Consider the following 12,780-nt stretch of genomic DNA (forward strand, 5'->3'; position numbering starts at 1 on the left):
GCTTGGTTCTTCCCATGCCTGTGGAGCCTGCACACCAGGTTTCTGCCCTCCCTCAAGTTCTGGCCAGGAGGCTTCTCACCCTGTTCAAATTGTTACAAAGTTTACCTAAAGAATTTCTTCTCCCTGTGGAGTTTTACCTCCTCTTCCTGTGGTCATCCTCCTGATGGATCCCTGTTGTGCCAGGCAGGAATAGCCTGCTAGGGGATGCAGTGAGCTCCCAGAGCCTTTCTGCTGCTGCCTCTACCCGTGTATTTCACTCAGGTCTCTAAATTGACTCAGCTGCAGGTAAAGTCAGAAACGTATCTTGCAAACAGATCTTCAGCTTCTCCAGTGGCAGTGTGTGTTTGGGAAAGGAGGGTCTCCCTTTCTCACTTCCACAGATGGGGCACTCACAGTATTTGGAGTGTCTCCTGGGTTATGCAGGAGTAGTCCACTTCCTTCAGAGGGTCTGTGGGTCCTCTTGTGATTGCTGGTTTGTTCTCATAGGTGATCTGAAGCTAAAATTCATAATATGAGCTTCCACAAGCTGTTCTGCCCTGAGCTGTAATCTAGTCTTCCACCTGTCTGCCATGATTGCATCTATGTCACTTTTAATTTCTTAGATAGTATTTTTATAAACTAAAGTTTCAGAGCCACAAATTCTAACTTCAAAAATAACACAAACAAGTCACTGTACTTTGTTAATGCACAATTTCCTTAGATGTAAATTGGGGATAATTGTATTCACCTCATAAGATCACTGTGGAGATTCAATCAGATAAAACCAGGATGAAACATATCAAACATGCAATATTTGGTAGAAATTTTTGTCATTATTATTGATTTTGAGTTTATGTTTCCTGGGCTGGTTCAATGGAAATACAAGAGATAAGAAGATATTTCAAAAGATAAAAGATAAAATATTTTTAAGAAAGTAATTCAAGTAAGATTATAAAATGTATACATTACTGATTACAGTGAAGTCAGAAAAATTTGGCAGAATGAAATAAAAATGAGTTCTGGAGGGTCTGAGACTCTCAACAATGTCAAAGAAGATTTGTAGTGAACTTATCTGGAGAGTTAGCAGGATGAAGAGTGGAAAAAAAGCATGTGTTCCTTCACCTTGAATTTCCAGAATGGAAGTGTGTGTGCATGTGTGTGTGTCAGTAGTATCCATATAAAATTGTTGGAAATGTGATAATATTATCAAAAGTGCATGAAATCAATTACAAAGACACAAAACATAAGACATTGGACAATTTGATATGTCATAACTTAAAACCCTTGAGAGAAAACAAAATTCTATTTCTATTGCATCCAAATAATCTTTTCTCTCCCCTAAAAAAGTTGTATCAGTCTTTATGAGAGTAAAGGGTTATAGAACAAAACAGAGGAAAATTGCCAAAAAGCAGGAAGTTAAAATGTAAAATTTCCTTGTTCTGGTGCCTCCTGGCTATGTCAAAATGCAAGATATAACCTCAAAATTAAGTTATTAAAACGGAGTTGAAGAGCAACGGGGCTGACGTCAAAGGCCTGTGACAGAGATTGTTGCATGGATTGTAAATATAGCTGGGGGATGTCAAGGTTTGAGGGTGAGAAAAAAAGCTGTACTCTAGAGGCAATGAAATAATCAGTGGAAGAGGGATAGAATACTGGAGCTGAGTGATGGAAAATAGCAGAGTGTAAAGGAACCATAGTCAGGATATGCACCTCACTGACATTAGGTCAAAACAGTAATGCTTTATGAGTGAGTCAGCATTGTGAAGCTGAAATTTCTTTCTGCTCCTCTTTCCTCCAGTTCTCATGAGCATGAGAGAATAAGCAATGCATGCTCACGCAGGTTCCAAGGAACCGAGTACCTCTGAGGAGCACCAGATTTCAGTAAGACAGAGATCTGACCTGTAAAAAGGTCAAGAATGTTGGGAAAGCCATTTATTGTGGAGGGGGGCAGGCCCAATCTCCTGACTTCTCTCAGTGCCCTCAAATAGATCCTCACTCTTAAAAAGGGACCCTTTTACTGGGGCTTAATGCTCTGTGGATATCATCTTGAAATTTTTAACAAGGCTATCTTGGAATTTGTGTTCTGTAAGTGGAATCCGATGGAATATTAGTAGATGTGCCAGGGCTTGGAATCTTGGCTCACCTGTGAAACTGCCTTTCCACTGATTTCCCACCTCCTCACCTTCGTAGGACAGAATCACAGCTATCTTCTCTCCTCCCCTGCCCAATGACAACTGCTACTCCTAGTGGGGGCCTAGGCATAGGCTTGAGAAGGGACAAAGTCAGGCATATGAGCCCCACAGATGGAGTTGTGGGCAGGACCCAGGTATCTGTGAGAGTTTGCACTTGCCTGGCATATTATTTAATCCATGCCCCAAAGAGCATGAGATTAAACAACAAAACAACAAAAAACGCCCCATTAACTGGTTTAGACAGAAATCACAGAAGGAAAATGATTTTTTTTTTTTTTTTGCCTGCTTTTTGTACAAAGAGTCCTGCATTGACATTTTGCGCTGGGCCCCACACATTTGTAGCTGGTTCTGATTGGAGGTTTCCAAAGGTTACAGTGGAAAGAGTATAGAAGGAAGGCAATGGTGAAGAGTTGGGAAAAAGGAGCATCAATGAGACTTTATGGGAAAATGGATTGATACACTGAGATAACAGAGGTGATGGACTTAACGTTTTGATAAGTCACTAAGGGTAAGTTTGAAAGACAAAGTTAGTCTGTCAAAGATCCAAATGGCATTCTGGCCAAAGTTTTAGTAAGGACATCGAACTCCAGTGCTTAATTTTATTGCCCATGGTCTCTGCTCAGGGTACCAAACATAAAGTTAAGAGGTTTGTCTAAGTCGTTTCAATAAATCCTTATCCAGAGGCTATTTAGAAACTTCATCTTAAATTTGAAACTACTCCTCATAGTGAATACAGGAGCAACCTCATGGTATTTGTGAGCAGGAAGAAGCCAAGCGAAGGCAGTGGAGACGCAGTATGAGTCCCATTATGAAGAGCTGGTTACAGCCAAAACATTAGTGAGCATACAAAGGGATAAGAAAAAGCTTTGAGTCTTAAGTTTCTAGTGACCAACTTTTTATCTCTAATGAAAGCCCTTAATTTCTTTGAGGTTTATCTGTAAAATGGGAAGGGTGATGATTTCTGCTTTTTGACTGCTCAGGCTCTTGCAAATGTCAAAGTACATAATTCATATAAAGTTTCTTTGCAAATAACTACTGTAATATTGTTTTTTTTTTTTTTGAAGTCTTATGGGATGCTTTGATTACTCTGTGATTGCATTTAGGAGAGGGAAGCTGTAGTCATGTGTCATCACTGCCAGCCTCACATCTCTTGATATGGTTAAAGCCTTAGGGTGGAGCAAGAGAAAATTTAAAATAACAAACAAAGCAAAAGCAAGAGGTGACATTCCAAAGCAGAGGAAGGCTAATTTTATATGTACAAATGTCAAGTGTGTATGGGTGTCTCAGAAGGTTTATATGTTCTATATAAATATAGAAATAAGAAGACTGAATAGGAAAAAAGGTTTTATTTTTCTGAATTTTAGAATATTTTCTGCTCCATATCATTTATCTACATTTAGGTAGGCTGTTTTTCTGTTTTAATGGCTTCTCCTGTCTTTCAGTATATTATGGAGCGGGCTAAGGTATAAGTGGCTTCGCCATGCCTGGTCACCTGTTTCATTCACCAGTGGGATACCCCACCTAAAGGAGCTGTCACAAAAGAGCAGCTATGGACAGCCTGAAAAACAGTGACAACAATTATAACTCTAAAGAGATAGATGAAACCTATTGTTATTTATTAAATAACAGATGTCGGAGCTTTAGGAAAAAAGCTGTAAGCAATGAGCCCAGACTAAAATTTGAGCATGATTTTTCTTGCTGCATCCATAACTAACCACAATCCCAGAACTAATGTTTCTGAAATATATTTTCTCTAATATATATTTAAGTTCTTAAAGTAGCTAATATCCACATATCCAGTTTTGTAAGACTTTTGAGAACAGGTTTTAAATTCATATTGTGTCACCCCCCCAAAATTGTATTTTCTCTTCTGTGTAGATGAAGATAGTATTATTAATAGCTAGAGATTATTAATAGCCAGAGCGGGTGTATATATATCTTTGTATACATATACACACGTATTAGCTCAATTTTCTTAGATGGAAGTGCCTGTACAGCTTCTTTGAAAAGATCGCCACCTAGGGGAAATTAACAAGTCAATGCAACATCTGCAATGCACCACACATGCTGCATAATATTTAATGGCATATATATTTAAGAAAAAGAAATGTGCAAAATGGTGTCATATTTCAGCAAATGTGGTAGGCCACCTAGGGAAAATAGACTACCTTATAGGCCTAGAAAGTGTGCTTGTGTAAAATTTTATTATTTCTAATGAACATAGAACTGCATGTAGCTTTTCTTTATTCATAAGGGCTTGATTTTAATGTCTCCCTCCATATCTAGAGAGAGTTTATAATATATATATATATTTTTTAGAAAATAGATATCCATTTAATTATGAGTATAGAACTTACATTTTTGGCAATTTTTGCAATTAAAAATAATAGTTTTAATCAGTACCCTGGAAGTGTTTAAGATTCTAACATGTAAAAGAATTTCTATGTGAATTCAGTCTCAAAAATTAACAAAGACATTTCTTCTTCAACTTATTTGTTTGTTTCTGAGAATTTATAACTATATCTCCAAATGAGAGGCAATTAAAGTGGGAAATAATTTACTTGGTTAATTCAAGTAAAAATGGATTATTTTTCTTTACTTCACTTTCTGATATATACATATAAATACATATATGTACATATGTATACACACACATATATAAAATATAATACACACATATATAATATATATAATATATATTATATGTAATATATAATATATATAATATATTATATATATATATATATTTTATATATATATATATATATATTTTTTTTTTTGAAACAGAGTCTCACTCTGTCACCAGGAGCCAGGATGAAGTGAATGGTGCGATCTTGGCTCACTGCAACCTCCGCCTCCCTGGTTCAAGCAATTCTCCTGCCTCAGCCTCCCGAGTAGCTGGGACTACAGGTGTGCTCCACCATGCCCAATATTTTAGGAGAGATGGGGTTTCATCATGTTGGCCAAGTTGGTCTTGATCTCTTGACCTCGTGATCTGCCCGCCTTGGCCTCCCAAATTGCTGGGATTGCAGGAGTGAGCCACTGCATGGCCCAATTTCTGATATTTTTAATAAATGTCTTAGAAAATCACCGTGTTTTCTAAAAGCACATTTAACATAAAATATGATCCGTGTTTTCTTTACATGCTAAGTTGCAGATATGGGAACTTTAAAGAGAGCAACATATCTTTAAGTTGAAATGATTTAGCAGCCATAAAAAATTTATGTTTTGTTTTACAAAAACAAGCTACTATTTTCAAAAGTCAACTTTCTAAAAAGTCCTAAATATGATTTTAAATTTCATGCTCTGAAGATAATTTTTGGTTAATTTGATAGTTTGGATCATAAATTTTAATGCATTAAGGTTATAAAACCGGAAAGAGTCTAATATGGAAGAAAAAACGGAGGGGATTCTTTGAAAAAGTTTTATCTATGCTGTGTTTACAATTACTAGAACAACAGTTGTCAAATTGTCTAGTGATTGCCTTTTAACTCAATCTTCTGAATAAAGTGGAAAATCCCTTGGTGACAGTGAATATTTTTATATGCAATTATTTCTGAGGTGCCATTTGGGCAGTGTCTGTTCTGCTTATTTGGTGCTCATAGAACCAGTGGTTAAACAATTTGAATATAACTCCTAGATGTATCTTTAGCATTTAGAAGAATGCTTGACATTTAGAACGGACATGAGACACAATGGCTGAATGGATGAATAAACAGCCCCTCAAATTAGGCCTGCCCTCTGAAGCTTATGTTTATGGAATCTATTATCCTCTCCAAAAAAAAAAGGGATAAGTCTGCTGTAGAAGGCATAGTTAACCATTGTAAGGTAAAGATAAATATAAATTATTCTATCCCTTTTGATATTATACCTACCCTAATCATCTCCATAGATAAGCAAGTGGTACACCAAAGGTAACTGTTTTGTCATATGAAATTATAAGTATGTAATTATTTATTTTGTGTGTGTGTGTATATATATATATATATATATATACACACACACACTACATATAGATAGATACATACATACATACATTCTGTGTGTGTATGTGTATGTATATATAATTTTAAAAATCAGTAGTATATTTGATCATGGAATAGAAAAGATTCTTTGATTAACTAAGATGAAAATATGTACCTGGATAAGTTAACTTGATATTTTATCCCCGCTTATTAAAATCATTTAAATTACTTGACAATCCACTTGTAACATTGCTTAGCTATGCTAAATTCAAGAGCCACTGATTATCTTCGGTTTGCCAGCTGGATATGTTTTAAGTGTACCGACATTTAAACTCCCTGTCTTTTCTTATACTTCTGGCTGAATCTGATGGTACTTTCAGTGAAATAGGAGTTATAATATCTTACCTATAATAGTATTCTTAGACAAGTTATTCTTTCTTACTAAATGTAATCCATATTGTCTATTTAGATTTTTGCCTACTCTGAAATGCCTGATGTATTCATGGCAAATCTTTTCAACTTTTAACTTCCATTTTTCATTATAGCCATTTTCTTTCAACTGACTTCCAGATAGTGGCTATTACTTTGTTTATATACTGTATTTTATTTTTTTTTCTAATTGTGACTCCCATATAACAGCTCAAGGGCTCTTCTCCTGCCAGTAGCTAGCAGTTATCCATTTGCACCCACTTCCATTAGTAAAGGCTGATTCCTAACTTAGAGAATGAAGAATTCTGCAATCAGAGTAGCTTTATACTTTCACCTTAGAAGAAAGGGAAAAGGGGCCAGGGAACCGCTTTAATAATGTGAATATTTTAGCACAATTTTGCACTCTGCTTCTTTACTTTCTTTAAAACATCTAATCACATAAATAATTTATCACAGAACTTTTGGACATCAATCACTGAGACTCAGCACTTTTGCCAGGACAGCATTACGATATGCAGAATGACTGCAAAAGTTTGGCTTTGGATATTGATGCAAAGTTATGTCCTTGAATAATCTGAACTGAATCTAAGATTTTATCACGCTTCCCACCATTTCAGGGTGGACTTCATGATATAAAAAAACAGACTGTGTGGCTTCCAAACTCTGTGACCTATTAGCTGTGGGACCTTGGGTAAGTTGGTCAAGAGCTCTTAGCATTGGCTTTCTCACTGCTAAACTAAGTATATGTTCTAAGCACAGGTCCTACACATGGTAAGCACTCAGCAAAAGCGAAACAGAATAAAATAAGTGTTGGCTAAACTTACCAGGTGATTTAAGTTGTAAAATTATAATAATCTAAAAATGTATTTTCATGTGCCTTTTAGAAACAGGAACATTGCTACGAGTATTTTCCAGGTTGTTCACACTCATGGTGATTCTGTGGCCCAGCAAGTTGGAACCAAGAGCCAAAAAATTGTGTTCAGTTCCTATGCAAATCTGTGTATGAGGACCGGGCTATTATACCACACAGTTCAGAGTAAAAGAAATGTGGTTGAGTCTCTACTTACTCTTTCTTCTGCTTTCCCAATGAAATAGGTTTTAGTACATACACAGATAAGTAACTACGTTTCTCCGTTAGAACTACCTAAGAATCATAGATCATTTCGTAGATACATTTTTATTTTATTCTTTTTTAAATATTGAAATTATGTATTATGGGCTTCTTACATGCAAGACTGTGCGCTGGAAATAGAAAGATGATCAATTCCTTGGCCTGTATCCTTTTCTAGACATAAGAGAACCACAGGTAATTAAAGATACTTTTTAAAGGATACTGGAAGTATCAATAAAGTGAAGTGTTAAGGAAGTACAAAGCACCTCTTTCTAGAAGTACTTTGGAGTAACTGATGAATGCATCACTAAGGCAGTTGTAAATGCAGAAACTACTTCTCAGGCTAAGGCAGAACCCATTCTTAGCATTGATTTGTGCTCCCATTAGATGCAGGTATGCAGCTGGAAAGTGCTGGGAATCAGGCCGCAATAAAAATATTAATTATCCTCTTGGTGCCAGACCAGCAAACAAGCAAGTTTATTTCTTTCCCTAACAAGATATACTCTAATTAGTGGCTATGATCATTAACAGATTATACCGTGTTTGAGTCCCAGGAGGTGACTATCTCAAGTCCTGCTCTAACTACTAGGCCAATGGATACGTATGCTCATTTTTATTCCTCAGGATTAAAGTGTTAAGCATTATTTAGTTTAGCAATTTTAAATTTAATAATTGTCTTGTTTATTGTCAGTATTAAAAGCAAAACAGATACACTGTAAGTGCAGATTGTTAATTAGTGATGATATTGTCAAAAGGAATTCAAATAGAAGTACTGTAGAAATGCCTTCAGATAAAATATGATTCATGGCATAAAATTATTATAACTGTATTAAAATAATAATCCACAGAAATACAAGGACTCTTGTGGGCCAATGTTTTCCCCCTTTCCTTCACACACTTTGGTAGTTAGTCTTGTAGTTCAAAAGGATGCTTTTAAACACCAAACCATATAGCAGTATATTCAAATAAATAGTTTAAATATATTAATACAGTTCTTTGTCACAACACCATTAAAACACTCTTTCTGCATATGTATTAATGTATTATGTGTTCCAAAAGATGCATCTGTGAATATAATACAACAGCTAAAGTATCATTAACTTACGTGTAAATGTTTTGCCTTTGCCACTAGGTGGCGCCTATACGTAAATAGTTGCAGAGCGTAAGTTCTACTTAAGGCAAAACAGGCAGTGAAGGAGAGAAAAGTAAGCTATTTTATTAAATTTATTTTGTATTAAATATTTGTGAAGGAAATAATGTAGAATTCACAAACCTTTTTTAAGATTAAGGGAAAACATTAAATAGGTATTATTCTTTTTTCAAAAAAGATGAACATTGATTTTGGAAAAATCCATGGGGTGTTACCAGGGGAACATGTAGAGCCACTTAGTCTTGATCTCAGCTTGCCATCCTATATCATAATCTCCCAGCCCAAGGAAATTCTGCAATCCATAAAAATTAATAAAAAATAAAAACTGTAATTATATATGGCAGCATTACAATTCTGTTTTTTGTAGTACTATTTAATGATCAATGTCATATAAAATGTCTAGTCTAATAGAAATTTTTGTGAGAAATGGTAAATGAACACCAATTAAGAGTCTTAAATTACTAGGACTAAAAGTGACATCCAATAATCTAAATATATTCATAGGAGAGGATACACAAATAATGCATAACAGAATTATCAATCATTATAAAAATTTCAGATGCCATATGAATCCATCAGAAGATGCTAATATTAATAGCTAAAATAACAGCTAAAAATGCCAGTTAATGTCAAATCTAAATTTTTAAAGAGAAATATGGATTTCTAGTCTTAGGTGTTAAAAATTTACTCAAAATAACCTTCCCAGAATAATAAAATATCACCAATAGAATTTGAAAGAAATCAAAAAGTAAAGGAACATGCAGTAACCATTAAAATTTTATTACAACTCTTGGTACTGTCTACTATGCTTCACTAAATATTACATTGCATTTATTTATTGAAATCACAGTATTGAATTTAGGCAGCACAGTCTTAATAGCAGACTAGAAATATAGTGTCCAGCTCATGAGAAGAGTGAATGAAGAGTAAATGAAAGTATATGATTGGTGTCTTAAGTTTAGAATGACCATTCTAAAAACAACACCCAAAAAAGAAAAAGAAAAATATTTAGAATGAAGCAAGCAGCCTAGGAAGATGACAAGTCAAAATTTATGTAACACAAACAATGGTATAAAGAAGTAGGGGAGCATTTCCAAAAGATGTCCAAATCCAAATACGGCCAAGTCCTTTTTGTGTTTGAAATATAATATCTTTGTTTATTTTCCTATAGTGCAAAACTAGGACCAACTGGTGAAATTATGGTCAAAAGCAAAAGCCTTCCTTTTTTTTTTTTTCACTAGGTAAGCATTTTGCTCTTCATCTCTGCTCACCTCAACCTCCATCTTCTGGGCTCAAGCCATCCTTCTTATTGCTGGAAATAGGACCACGTATTTTATATAGCAAAAAAAAAAAAAAAAAAAACCAACAAAAAAAACAAACAAAAAAAAAACAGTTCTGCATGTGATCTTCATATAGAAAACATTCAGATATTTTCTGTATAAAAAGATAGGAGGGATAAATGATTTGAGCAGATGACCTTTCAACATACAAACTCTACGAGCTTTTTATTTAAGCCTATTGTTTGTATGTTAAATTTTACAATAATTTTACAATAATTTAGATAATCTAGATACTCTAGTAGTTGGAAACCAGAGTTAGAAATACATGCATGGTCTGCGTGCTAGAAATCAGTTTATCATAATAAGGTAGACCCACTAGGGCACTGTAACATCTGCAGCAGAGAAATGACCCTACCAACTTGTCAAAAGTCACTAGCAGCTCACAGTTTCAAGGCATTAGGCCCTAGAGTTCATGGTCACAGAGAATATTTTAGCTCTATTTTGTAGTATCCAATAACTGCCCATCATTCAAGGAGGGCAATTGTCAGTCACTCCTCTTGGGAATCCTTCTTAATATAGGATTTTTCTCTTAGAGAAACTATGCTATGTACCTCTATTTATACAAGTATTTGTATGTAACCGGATTTTCTAAAATGGTTGGCATCTAAAAGTTAAATTCTGTACTTGTTATACCCATCTTGACTGAATTTATTTTGAAATGAATGTATGCTTGATTTGAGGCAATGCCAGAGAAGTATTTAAATGTAGTTTGTTCCAGGAATACATTTGTCTCAAACACTCCCTCCCTGCCTCCCACCCCGCCCCTTGTAGTAGAACTACTATTCATATTACCATGCAGCAATAGATAGGTAGAACAGTATATTCTTCTGTGTCTTGATCCTCCAAATAACCCTCTTTTAATTCCTCCTGGCCATTAATAATTAAAAAACAAAACAAAACAAAACAAAACTAAACAAACAAACAAAAAAAACACTTATACTCTAGGATGACTGATTCCAGCCCAGTGGTCTAGCAAGGGTGAATCAACCTTGCATATCACACCCTTGACATTCGTGTGTGCTAGCATAAGAATTATAATTGAAATAACGATTTTAGCATCTCTTCTCTAGATGCCTACCCTCCATGGAGTCAGGTCAAATTTATTAAAGGAAGTTTTGTTTCTAGACAAGTTGTTTGAAATAAAACAACAGTATGTTGAAGTAACACAGTGTGTCTACAGCTTTTAACTAAAATAGGGAACTTGGGTCCTGAAATAATTTCCTTTCAGTTTCAGTTATTTTATCCATAAAAAGGGGAAAAAAAGCATTAGTTCATAGAGTAGTTATATGTTTAAATGTGATAATGTATGTTAACCACCTTGTATGTACTCAAATGTGTTTTGAAATCTGAGGTTTACATTGTGATAGTTTAAATGTTCTGTATAAGTGACTTACAACAGGCATTAAACATTGTTTGGCGTTTTCATATATCTGTATCTGTATCTTGATCTACAATAAGCTTAACTTTAAGTGTAGCATAAAACAGAACCTTCGATAAAGAGGTAACATGAGGAATGATATCCAGTTATCTTACACAGGTATAAAATTACCTATACATTCTTATGAATATTTTTCTAAAGTAAAATTTGGATTTTACTTTAATTATATATGAGAAGCAACAAAACAACATTTATAACAATTTATCCCACTCAGGCAACTTTTTTCCCACCAAATGTGTATATCTGTATACATTATGCATAAAATATTCATGTGTTAGATTGTCATGATATCACTTACATAAACTATTAAGCCACTACAAACAGATTTTTTTTTTCAAGTATTACAGTTGCTTTCATTTTGATTTTGAAAAGATACATTCAACTATCCATTGCTTCTATGGAAAAGGATGAGTAATTCTTAACACCAACCATTACAGCATTAATGTCAACCATAAAAAGATACATCATGGACCTGGGGGCAAGGGCAGGGGCAGAGGGGCAATAAAGGACAGAGAATATTATCTTGGGAAAGAGTGCAGCTCTAGAGATTTAACTGGTTCTTAGCTAGGCTGCATAATGGTGTCTGCAGCTCAAAGGTAAAGAATCTGATTATAGTTATACTAGCGGAAATAGGACAGACTTAATGAATCATTTTGTTATTTGGAGAGATTTTACTTTTATAGTTGCTCCATCACTAACAAGAAATTTCTAGACACCACGTAATATGTCTATTGCCTCATTTGTGTATTTACTGAATACTTATTATAACTACAAAGTATTGATTGCCATTGTTCAGAGTGCTTGGTAACTATTATCTCACTTAGTCTTTATAATCTCATTTCATTCGTGAGGTAGGTACTATAGATGAGATGTCAAAATTTCAGTAACAATCCTGAGGTCATACAAGTAGAATATGATAGTTTTTAATGCATAAACCATATAGTTAATCATTAGATTCCCATGAGCCTTCTGCGGTGGGTCTAACACCTAAACCACAGAGGCTCTGTGTCTTTAACATACACGCCTATCACTTAGAGACTTTGTTAGAAAGCATATTCTAATTTAGCAAGTCTGGGGAAGCCTGGGCTTTCTTCAGCATTTCTAATAAGCTCTCAGGTGGTGTCAGTGCTGCTGGTTCATGGGCCATACTTCAAATGTCAAGGCAGTAGACGGTGT

The 12,780-nt window shown here is 34.8% G+C and overlaps 1 long non-coding RNA gene across 1 annotated transcript; it reads left to right on the plus strand.

Moving 5' to 3' along the window:
* The first annotated feature begins 1,775 nt into the window (after window positions 1-1,775).
* Window positions 1,776-10,059, plus strand: LOC108317945. Its single transcript, XR_001830957.2, has 3 exons — window positions 1,776-1,860; window positions 3,236-3,449; window positions 9,998-10,059. It is a non-coding gene; the product is annotated as an uncharacterized LOC108317945 (long non-coding RNA).
* Window positions 10,060-12,780: the final 2,721 nt, after the last annotated feature.

This window comes from Cebus imitator, unplaced genomic scaffold (genome assembly GCF_001604975.1).
Source record: "Cebus imitator isolate Cc_AM_T3 unplaced genomic scaffold, Cebus_imitator-1.0 Scaffold212, whole genome shotgun sequence".
Lineage (NCBI taxonomy): Eukaryota > Metazoa > Chordata > Mammalia > Primates > Cebidae > Cebus > Cebus imitator.